Here is a 12,383-nt window from a genome sequence, read left to right as displayed (position 1 = left end):
GTGCACAGGTAATCTTGGGAGGGTGGAAGGTGCCGTTCAAGCAGAAGGGAGGGAGGGAGGAGGCAAGTTTTCAAATTTCATTCTCCTAAAGCTGGATATTTCATGATACCACCAAACACCCTCTAAAGTTTTCAGTTCTTTCTTTCCTAAATGTTTCCTGTGCACTGTCTTGTAGTCTAATGTCTTTTGGGTGTAAGAGTGAGTCTGATGGAAGTTTAGATGTGGGTTGGGAGGGTCTGAAGTGCATGAAAGTCAGGTCTGTATAATTTGTTTGTAAGGCTTATAGCTAAGAGGTAGAGGGAGTCGTCATTTATCTTTAGAAAGAGTTTCCCCTCTGTTTCCTGTTTCACAAAGGAAGGGAAACGTTTAGGGACCAAGTTCCTGAGAAGAGGAATGGAAGTAACTTACTGAAAAAGTGAAAGGCTGTGAAAAGTGAATGGGTAGAGGACTCAAAAAGAAAGCTCGGGCTTAAGATTGAAGGACCATGAATAGACTAAATACTATTTCAGATTTCTTTTTCCCATATCACTTAGTTTTTCATTATTAATAGTAATAAAGTTTCTGCCTAACGTATTAATCCCTTCAACAAATTTACTAATTCTTTAGAGATTATCAAATTTCTCGAAAGACTAAATGGAGGGAATAGGGAAAGTTTGGCTAAAATGAGCATAAATATTTTTCTGGAACTGGGGCATGAGGCTCACTTCACATACAGTGCTGCAAAGGTAGCTCCCCGCCCACTCTCTGAACCCCAATTATTGTTAGTTTCTCATAAACTATAGATCTTGTACATCCAGTCCCAGTTTCCTTCTCATCCTGTGTACAGCTGGATCTATACTGAGGGGTACAAGCTATAAAGTATGGATGACACAGAGCCAGAATCTCCTCAGTTCACTCATTTGGCTTCTTACCCAATCTTTTTTGACATTTCAGAGGAACAAATGGGATGCTCTGGACTGCATAGCAGTCCACAGAAGATTTGTTTGAATTCTCATTTTGGCAAACGTTGCTATGAATGTGGCTTGGGGATATAAACGGTGTCTGGTAAAATCATCTGTATTTTGTTAGGGTCACCTCCAATGGTAGTAATTGAGCCAGCTCCATTTAAGAGCTGTTTAATTCTCTTCCCCTTCAGTGTCACATTGAATCAAAAGTTCTCATTTTTATTTTCTTTATGCTTTATTTCAAAGCTAAATGGGCTGTACATATTACTGGTCTTAATCCTTCATGGAACTAGCACAAATTGACATTTTCCACATCCCAGGGTAAGAAAAAGATTAATTAAAAGCCTCATGCTGGCCTATTATCCTCCCTTTTCATTTCATTTCTAATTCCCATGAATTTTAGACTAATTTTAAAATCATCCCTTTTCCAGATATGAATAAATCCGAGTATCAGACTCTCAAAAAAAACCCAACAAAAAACCCACAGGAGACACCCATGAATCAGTAATATGCATGCCCAAGTGATGATAGGAAATTTCCCAAGACATCCAGTTCTCTAGCAAATCCCAGGCCAGTTTTGCAGAGTTCAGATAAATAAAGATGAATGCCCAAACTTCTAATTGCTCATCCAATTAAAGACTGTGAATCATAGTCATATTCATCTTAAAGTATTGCCAGGAAGAAATAAGCAGTGGAGTTGTAGGGAAAGCTGAATGGGAAATCACTCCTTAGGCTCCCTGTTTTCAATATACAACAGCTTCATCAATAAGGGCCCTCTCCCTTCATGAAAATTGAGTAGGTAGGAAGGATGATGAAGAAATTCAGCTGTTTCTGTCTTGGACTTTTATGATTTTCAGTACTGGCCCTAATTTTGAGGAAAATAGCTTTTGCTTTGGTAATTGTTATTATTAAATACTCAGAGAAATTAGTCACCTCCTAAAGAACAGAAAAAAAGACACATTTATTTACCTACTATATTATGGAAATCACTATCATAATATTTTGAAGGTTGAATTGTAAGTATATTCAGTTCAGAATTGCTAAAGGTTTCAAAGATTACACAAAAAATATCTTGTCCTTCTGCTTTCCTTTAAGCATCTGACTGGACAACACAAATCTTTACTTCTACTGCTTTTAGCATTTTGCGTGTTCTTAAGTGATCAAGAAACACCCAGTGGCAGCACCCAGCCATCTCCCATATCCTACCAGATAAGATCCCTACTAGAGATGAGGAAATGTCTCCTCCATTCCTCATTAGGGGTCAGTCCAACAAGCCCTGTGCTGGGGGAGGACTCGGAGTGTCATGCCTCCACTTCTCTAGTAACTGTGGGTAAATGGAGAAAATACAAGATGTGGACACTGTGATGATGGTGGCAGAGAGCTGTAAAGGGCGCAGCTGCTTCTCTGCAACATTGCATGGGGAGACAGGTGGTGCTCAGGAGGAAGGAAAACATGGGCCACATCAGAGAGGGTGAAAGGGTTTTACTTTTCTCCATTTTTTTTTCCCTTTCTTTTCCCTTATCCTGGTTACCATCACTCTTTTCCACTTGGTCCATTGCTATAAGTACCAATACATCAGTGGCATGTTTTCTCTTTGGATTCACATTGTGTAGGAGGAACCAAAAAAAAGATTCTTTGCTCCAACCAGGAAAAAAAGAGTGCAGGACATCATGCCGCCTTGTAACCTGGCAAAGGAGTGGAGTTCACCCCCACACGCGCTCGTACTGTGTCCTGTCGCAGGAGACAATGACAGCCGTATTATTCCTCATGAAAAATCCAGAACACAGTTATAAAAATCTGGAGGCAGCTGTTCTATTATGTTTCCTTTTTTGCAAAAAGTTTTATTCATTCACAGGTTTGTCCTTTACCATAATTCTTACTGTCCTAGTGTATTAGTCTTTTGCTTGTATGAATTGTCATCTAGCAGCATTACCACATTATGCTGTTATTAAAAGCTAAAAAATGTTATAATTAGTTTAGAACAGAGCATAGGAGATGTAATTCTGATTGTGCTCACATTACATCTGTTGTAAAACTATGTGCTGCACCGGATTGAATAATATAATTATACAAGATTTGCTGCCATGTAATTATACTCTCCTGACAAAAGTCAATTTATACATCAATTTGTAGTGTTTGAATAACTGTTTCAAAATAAATTATTCTATTAAAAAGCCTCCATAATCGGAAAGTCAAGAGTAGGAAAAAGTTATATAATTATTTCATACTTTTGAAAATATATTTTCTCCACCTTTCTAATGTATAAAATATTTTCTTGTTATTATGCTGGCTAGTCCACAGATAGAGAACAGACAATTTCCTCCAACTCACAGGGCCAGCAAAACCCCTTATTCTTGTTCTAAATATATTCTGTTCTTCACGCCACATCCTCACTGTAGTACTGGGGTCTTTTCTAGAAATTAATGAAGCAGTGTCATTAGGTGTTTCCAATGCAGAAGTCCCTACCTTTCTCTTTCTTTTCCACTTTTCTCTAAAGCAAGCATTAAATTAAGGTCTTTTTAAAATTAATTTTGCATTAATATTGTTGGTTTTTATTAGGATACAATCCAATAGCCATTCCACCTGAAATGGAAAATTACGGTATTTCAGGCATGGTTAAAGCTCTACTGGTAGAGCCTGGGAAACTGATATAACTCCCCATACTGCATATTCTGGCATTCAATTCTACCCACATGCACTGCAGCATGTGCAGCTCTGGGTGCATGTGGGGATGACAGGTTCTTTTTTTATCCAGGGACACAGCATTTCTTTAAGAAATTAGCTGGAAAGTAGATGCTGTTGGAAAACCTATTGTCCTTATGTGCAGCTTGGTAGGAACTTGTGTGCTACAGGGAAAAGAGATGGAATTGAATGAATCAAAATACATACTGCACCTGGGGCATTGCAAATTGCAAACATGTAGCCATAAGGAAAAAAAAAAACAAACCAAAACAAAACAACAACAAAACCCAAACCAAAACCACAAAAACCCTATATATTTTTCAATGCCTATTTGCTTTCTGTACAGAAATCCCTAATTTTCACTTTTCAAATTTTTGATTTTGTAGAGAAATAAACTGGTTTTACTGCTAATGCCTTTGTAGCTAATTTCTTTCCTTTGTATTATTTATTAATCTGTATGAAAATTTAGAAATTACTATAAAGAATAGAAGAGCAATGTCACTTGGGTGACACTGCTTTGAATAAAAATGGGTTGGCAAAGAACAACATAGGTAAAATTAAAAGCACTGCTATTAATCAGCTGACTTGGCTGTTATTAACTCCAAGTCACTTGTGAACTGGATAATCTAAGCAATTATTAAAGCATGAATGTGAATTTAGCTAATGCCCTCGTCCTCCACATCATTATCTTAGGCATAATCACCCTTTGGTCCTTGAATGTCTTTTTCATCTGAGTGCTGAAACTCTCCACATGCTGTTTTCTTTAATGACTGCAAGACAGGGAAAAATTCCTAGCTAACATGGATCTAATGTTTTCCAGTATTCTTCTTGCATATTTTGAGATTTGTTATGTCACTCCTAAAGATTGAAAGATATATAATCAACCAATTTTACAATAACAGTTTTGCACTGAAATATTTTAGTTAGCTATAAAACTAGATTTTTAAGTGCTTTTTGCAAGCTGTGGGAAAAGCAGCCTTTGCCAAGACATATTTATTCCATCAGGGAAGTTGTTGAAGGCAGGTTGGATAAATTGCCCTCTTCCAGTGCCACTTCTCACTGACAGTAGAAGAAATCTCCATGAGTAACTCAGGTTCAATCTCTGTGTTGGATGTTGAATCCCATATCAACTTTCAGAGTGGGCTGAGGGAAGAGGCAGAAGCTACATATGTCACGAAGAAGTTCTGTGTTGAAATAGCTAATCTCTGATACCCTGTTGTGTTTTACATATGACCAGATACTTATGTGTGGGCAAATGGATCAATTTCCTAATGCCTACTGTATAGATATTTGCACATGAACTGAACATCTCATGTGGGTTAACCCCAGTAGGTTGCTCAGCCCCACACAGACACTCGCTCACTCCCCTCCCCACCCCGGTGGGACAGGAGAGAGAATCGGAAGGGAAAACCTGAGAAAATAAAGACCATTAAATAGGTAACACAAAAGCTACATGCACAAGCAAAGCAAAATCAGGAATTCATTCACTACTTCCTATCAACTGGCAGGCGTTCGGCCATCTCCAGGAAAGCAGGGCTCCATCATCCATAATGGTTACTTGGGAAGACAAGCGTCATAACTCCAAATGTCCCTTCTTCCTTCTTCTTTCCCCTGCTTTTATTGCTGCACATGATGTCATATGGTATGGGATATCCCATTGGTCACCTTGGGTCAGCTGTCCCAGCTGTGTCCCCTCCCAACTCCTTGTGTACCCCCAACCTACTCGCTGGCAGGGTGGTGTGAGGAGCAGAAAAGGCTTTCACACAGTATAAGCACTGCTCAGCAATAATGAAAACATTCCTGTGCAATCAACACTGTTTTGGTCACAAATCCGAAGTACGGCACATATACAAGCTACTATGAGGAAAATTAACTTTAACACAGCCAAAATGAGTACACCATCCTTCATAATCAACGGAGAGGAATAGATGCTGTGAGGGTGTGGTACACCTGACGCATTTAGGCTGAGCTATATTAGACCCTGGAAGAATTTGGTTCCTTCCACTGCCTGCAATGGTAGCCTACATAACTGGTTTACTAATAGAAACATTTGATAAAGTAAAACTTACACTGGGTTGAGTGTATATATTATTTTTCTAGATGAAGATGCAGCTACTGTGGTTCCTGGTCTGACCCATGCCAATCACTGAAATTAATGAGTGTAAGTTTCTAGAAATGATTGAGACATTTCCAATTTCAAACTGCAGAAATCTTGTTATATATAGTTATTTTCTTCATTATACTCAATTTACAAATAGTGTAGAAAATTAGGTAGAAAGTCGGCTGCCAAGCTATCATGCTCTGTGTTGAATCAAGTAGAAGTTAGACTGCATTATGAAAAGAGATCATGTAATTTCTGTTTTCTTTTTTGATTGCAGTCTTATTCCTTGATACGTGCATGGTACAGCCCAATTCATCTAAAACTTGACTCCAAGGAAAATGTTCTCAATGAGATATATTTTTTTTAAAAAGAAAAGTCAGATATTAAGATTGTTGTTCAATCAGAATCAAAGATACTTTTTGTGTTGCAGTTTTTTCTTTGAGTTTACTGACTCTTGCTCAAATGTCACTTGAGAGAAAAACAAATAGATTTCAGATACTTGCTGTTGGTTTTGAATTTATAGCTACTTACACCGTACAGCGATTTAGAAGAAAAATGAAAACTGCTGGAACAAAAAACTGTGGCAGTGGCCCAAATAGCTCCTAATAACCTAAATGATTTAGGTCACAACAAACTCCTTTGGTGTAATGGAGGGATGAGAGTGTGCTATCAAAACTTTTCCATTAAAAAAATAAAAAAGGTTTAGTGGAAAAAGAACATGGATTTATAATCACTTGTTCAAGGGTGCTAAACATGGCAAAAAGGATTTTTTAGGGTTTTCTAGTAGATAACTTTTGGATAAACCCCACACACTTATAAACTTTAATCTATAATCTAACAAATGTTAATCTTCACATTTTATTAAAATCGTGTAGCTTGAAATAAATTTCAGCTTGGCTTACTGGACAGGATTTGCCTAGCAGAATAAGAATATACCAAAACTAGAAAATATTTTTGTATAAATAGAAATTATGTGTGTATAAATGTACATGAAAGCAAACACATTGGTATATAATTTAAGTATAAGCATAAAATGACACAGGCTTTTGACAGATTCTGAATATAATTAATCAGGTTTTAAGTAATCAGGTTTAATCCAAAATTATTAAGAAAGGCCAATAACTGAACTCTGGATTTCTGCAGAGTTTCCTAATTCTGATTAAGTTGTAAGTTTTTTTGTTATGTTTCACCGTCTACTTGAAAGAAACAAAACCTGACTGAGAACAGGGTCCCCATTTGTTGGCTAGAAAGCCATGTGCCTACTATAGATCCTGTTTCTCATTAGCAAGCTTGGTGTGGATATCAAAGATGGGATTCTTGAAAGAACAGCATAGATGATACTTTATTGAAGCAACTTGCTCAAGCCCCTGTTTTCCACTCTTTATGAAGGGCTTCTAAAATTACTTTATTAGCATTTAATTGGGTGATGTTACCCCCGTATTAAATTCCTGGAGGTGATATCACTGTTGTATTCAATTGATTATACCATCCCAAACCATTGTGAGCAATGGAAGTGGGATTGCTGGGGAATTCATACTGGGATTTAGAACTTGAGACATCCATCATACACAAGTTTTCTCTGTAATTTCCATGAATGGTTGAATGGTGGTTGAGAGTCCCCAAAAGTTAGTTAGATGGTCTCTAATGAGTATCTTTATAGATACTTCTAATGACAATGTGATATACCCCAACTGCTAGAGAATTGAAAAGTAAAAGTGTGGTCACTCACATGGTAAAGCTGGACTTAGGTACCATTTGAAGGAAAGAGACTGGCAGAATATGGATAAACTGAACAGGATGAATAGTTAATGTTACCATAGTGTGTGCAATGAGAAAGTATTTTCACTTTCTTTAATTAAATATGGTTGTCATATAACCATCTCCATTGTGTACAGTAGTCAGCACTTGGATACATTACCTTAGAAGAAGTCAAAATATGAATTTATACACAAAAGAGATCTTGTGCTATCAGGTTTGAGATCCAGTATCTCTTAAAGAGTTAAATTCATTTCAATTTTAATTTAACCAGAACTTACCTGATAAACAGCTGCATCGAGTATGTGCTGACAGGTAAGACTGCCGGTCTTTATCTGTTTTTACAGGGATATCAATGCCAAATCCTTCAGCCATGAAAGGCCTCCCTCATCCTATTAAACCTGTTCTACTGTGCAAGAGATGGGATTGGAAGGGAAAGTACTTGTTTTACACCATCTTCCTTGTTTGGTGGCACACAAGGTATAGGAGATGTAACTGAGCTAATATGCTCTGACTTACTCTGTGGTCCATGTGTGCATATGTGTGTTGGGAAGGTCGCCCAACCATCCATGCATCAACCATGAGGCAGAAGCATGATCTGCATGCTAGAGATGTAGGCTTGGGGAAAGGCAAAGAGAAATATCCGCTCTGCCCTCCAGGCAGACTTGCTGCAGTTTTTACAGGCTTGACTCAATAATATATGAAATTATGGTAAATCAGAATGCACGTTTTGATTAGTTTCTCAAGCCATCCACCAACACCTGGGCAGGAGGTTAAAATTCTCCTCATGTACGGTGCAGTCCCTGCACTCTGCCATACAGTTCTCAGATCATCTTCTCTCTCCGTTTGCTCTTCCTTCAGACGGTGAGGAAATCTCATTAGATTCCTGATGGATGGCCTAATTTTCTAATACTACCATGGTGCATTTGTGTAATACTCTCACTGATTTAAATGCAAGAAAATATACACTGAGCAAAGTTACGTACCTACCAGCCATTGAAAAATTAATTACTGGGGCAATGACAAAGATTAAAAGTAGATTTAGTGAAGTGGACTTTTATTTGGGTGGCTTAACTATGAAAGAATTAACATAAATTCTTCCCATTTTGGGGTTTAGATCATGCAGTGCTTACTCAGGTTGACAGCAATGCATTTGCATTAATTGTTCTGGAGGAAATGCTCCTCATAAATGTAATTTGGTAGAATTCCTTGCAAGTGAGTTGCTGATCCTTTTCCATACTTTGTCACTTTATAGTATATATACAATCACGTGAGTTGAAATGTTTGCAGGGTAAACTGCTATTCAATAAGGATAAAAGGTCTGTGTTAGTGAATTCCTCTCCTCTGGGAATGTGACGGCATTTTGCTGTTTTCAGATAGCAATATACTATTCTCTGTCACTGCAGTTTGATGCCATCAACCCTCTATTTTTATGTATTGAAGTGGTCTGAGCCTCAGAGGGAGGAGAAATTAAAAAGTCCATGCCTGATCAGTCCTTCACCATTCTGCTCACACAGTTATCTGTGATATCAATTAGCACTATTCGCCACAGTGTTTTCTTGTGGCAGGATCTTGCTAGTAATGTACTCTATTGGTAATCTCTATTTAGGTTTAACAGAATCCATCTTTCTTCTAGGCCTCAGATTTAAAGAGCCAACTGAGCTCTAATTTTGGCTTATTTGATACTACTGCAATGGGTCCTGGTGAGGCAATTGTATTTTAATTGATCATCATTATTAGTAACAATAATACATTTATGCAACTGTAAAGATCCAATTTGGTTTTTAATGAGTCACAAACCAGGCAGTTAGTCTGCACAATGTAGCCTCTGATCCCTGGACAGCTGCATTTCCTTTCAAAATCACAGAGAAAAGTCTTAAGTTCTCTAACATGCTTCATGCTGTTTATTCAAAAAGTTGTGGGTTTTTTTTTTAATTTTCAAGAATACATTTTAGATTTCATCTCTTCTATATCTACCTATCATTGTGATAAAGACACAGCATTATGGTCACATTCTTTAAATAAATATTACATATTTAGCTCAAGCTGCTAATATATTCCCGACCTGTTCATTTTAAAACGGGTTATTTGTGACAGCTGATGAAATGTCCATGGAAATGGTCAAAAATCTGAAACAATCATTTTTCCAAAAAGTAATGATATTTTACACTTGCTTTCAGTCAGAAATGGATGAAAAATAAACAACACTAAAAAGGAAATCTGATGTGACTTAAAAAAAAAAATTATCCTGGAAAATATGTCTGAAAGAGATCCTGAGTTTTCATACAGTCAATTGCAAGGGAATAGGGTATTCCCCTACACCCAGGAGGATCAGTGCTACTTGAACCATACCATTTGAAGTTCAATTTAACTTTTATTTTAATTCTTGCTTGATTTTGTACTCAGACATATACTTTAATGGAGACAATGTTGGAGATAATCCCACTCTAAACCAAAAAAATCCCACAACTTCACAGTAAAATCATCTCAATGGTTTCAAACCATTGAAACTTTTTCACTCTCCCTTTTTTGTAAAAAAAAAAAAAAAGAAATATTATGTTTTCTACATGTCTATGAGAAGATTGAATTTTACTATAATGGCATTTTTTTGATGGAGAAAAATCCCACAACATTCTCTCTGAAAGTTTACTTATTTGCTTTAATTATCTGTGTGCTTATGTCTGGGATGCTTTTATCTTTGCCTAATAGTCATTAAAAAAAAAAAAAGAAGCAGAAAAGTGAACTTCGATTCCCAGAAAGAAGTATAACTTGCTGTTGTCTCTGCTCTGCTCACTTTTCAAAACTTGGGAAAGCCATTGTCATCCCCTTCCTCAGACCTCCCGTGAGCTCCATAACAATGCTGTTAGAGCATGGTAGGGAAGGTGACGGGTCAGTTTGTCCTTGCATCGGATGCCCATGCTACTCTTCCTTTATTGAGGGATGCTCCAGGCCACTGAGGTCTATGAAAATATCTGCCTGTGGCATCCATTGCCCTGACTCAGAAGAGGCCTGTTGTGAGATATTTTTGCAAAAACCACACTATTTCTAATGAACTCTGTCAATGATTGGTCAGTTCTGAGGCTCTGAATCTACACACAAAACTCACCAAGTGTCCTTCTTTTACATAAAAAATTCTCAGGAATGAAAACAACTGTTTTCTTTTATTAACGTTTTAAACCAAACCACTTTCCCTTACGTGTACTTCTTGTTTGGCACGTATCATGTCAAATGAGCAGAGAGGCCTTGGTATTTAGAAGCAGGCAAACCTAAATTTCACATTTCCATCTGTAAATGTGCAGAGCAATCCCTCTCTGGCACTTCAGCTAAGCTTTTACTTTAAGTTTTATCAAGACTTAAGCAACGTAGCCACATAAACGGAGTAATGCTAAACCTCCCTCAAACAAACAATTGTAAACAAACTGCTGGAAATAACATAGGTATCGGGAATGATGACTGAAAGAGTTAGTTTTTCCCATTAAATGGGCTGTTGCTTTTCTGCGCGAGGATGATTAAATCAACATTCTGCCAGCAACTTCACATAAATTCCCATGAACTGTCAGGGTGGTCATCCAGGACTACCTGCTTGTGACTACCAAGATCTTCTGTCAACCTGAATATGTGGCAGTGCCTCCATTGACCTTCCATCCTATTCTCTGTCCTCTCTTTTTACTCTCCAAGCTCTTCAGACAAGTGACAACCTCTGACGATGCATATGCATGGAGGACCACATAACGCAAGGTTAGTCCTGGCCTTTATCATTGTTCAAATACAAATAATAAACATATAGAAAGATTGGATGAGCTAGAGAAACAGTATTAGGTCCACAGGAGTTAGGTTTTTCCTTTCTGAGCTCATGTTTCAATATTAATAAGGTTTATCTGACAGAATGATCTCCAGGAGACATAGTGTCAATGTAACCTTCATCTTGACTAACTCTGACCAATATAAGACAAGACTTAGGAAGGCAACAATTTAGGAAGGCAACTTATTTCTGCTTTACTATTGATGTAGAACAATGTATTGATATTTCAAAGTTTTTTAATTTTCTTTATGGCTACAGCAAAATGGCAAAATATACAAGCCTCAAATTATTCCTATTCTTATACATAAAAAAAAGTCATCAATTTTTTGCTTTGTGATTTGCTAAAAGATTATGCCATTTGCTGTTGCTAACAAAATAGGGAGTTTTGTATAATTTATTGACCTAGGACAGCTTAGCAGAGAGGCAGCATCTGGTTGCTCAATGAAGTCTTGCATTTCACCCAATTTTCCACGTGGGTTGACTAGAAGATATAAATCTAAACTTGATAAATACCAACCTCTGTTTCCGTGTCTTAGAAATTAATTTCCAAACTCTGCTGTAAGACAGCACAGCAATCAAGAGCACACACAAGCAGCAAAAATAATATTGGTTCAGTGTATTATACTGGCAGAAACAACACTCACCTCTAACTGTTCTGCCTCGGATTTGAGAAATATGCAAATACAAGGTTGTTAAAGTAACTGATTGCAGAAATATGGAATCAGTAGGGCTGTTAGCCCTGCTAAATTCCAGTTCAGGTAATTAAATTCCACCTACCTAAATTCTCTTGTTGTTTTATTTCCTCACTTTCACTTAAGGTACAGAGCAAGATTCTTCACAGATATTTATTTGGCTTCCAAACAGTGCAGCTTTGTGAGTGTGTCAGCACCTCGTTGTATGTGTTCTCCAAAAAACAGCATGCATAGAGCTTTGTCCACATGAATATCTTCCTAAGCTTATGATAATTCTGATAAAGAAATCTTGGTTTGTCCACTTGTGGAAACTTAAACATCCTTTTGATCTTTAAGCAAGAAAGGACTGTGATATGAGTTTCTCAGGAGAATATGTCTTTCCTTCTCACCAGATGCAGAAAACAGGG

Source organism: Larus michahellis, chromosome 2 (assembly GCF_964199755.1).
Source record: "Larus michahellis chromosome 2, bLarMic1.1, whole genome shotgun sequence".
Classification (NCBI taxonomy): Eukaryota; Metazoa; Chordata; class Aves; order Charadriiformes; family Laridae; genus Larus; species Larus michahellis.
This window is presented reverse-complemented; position numbering follows the sequence as displayed.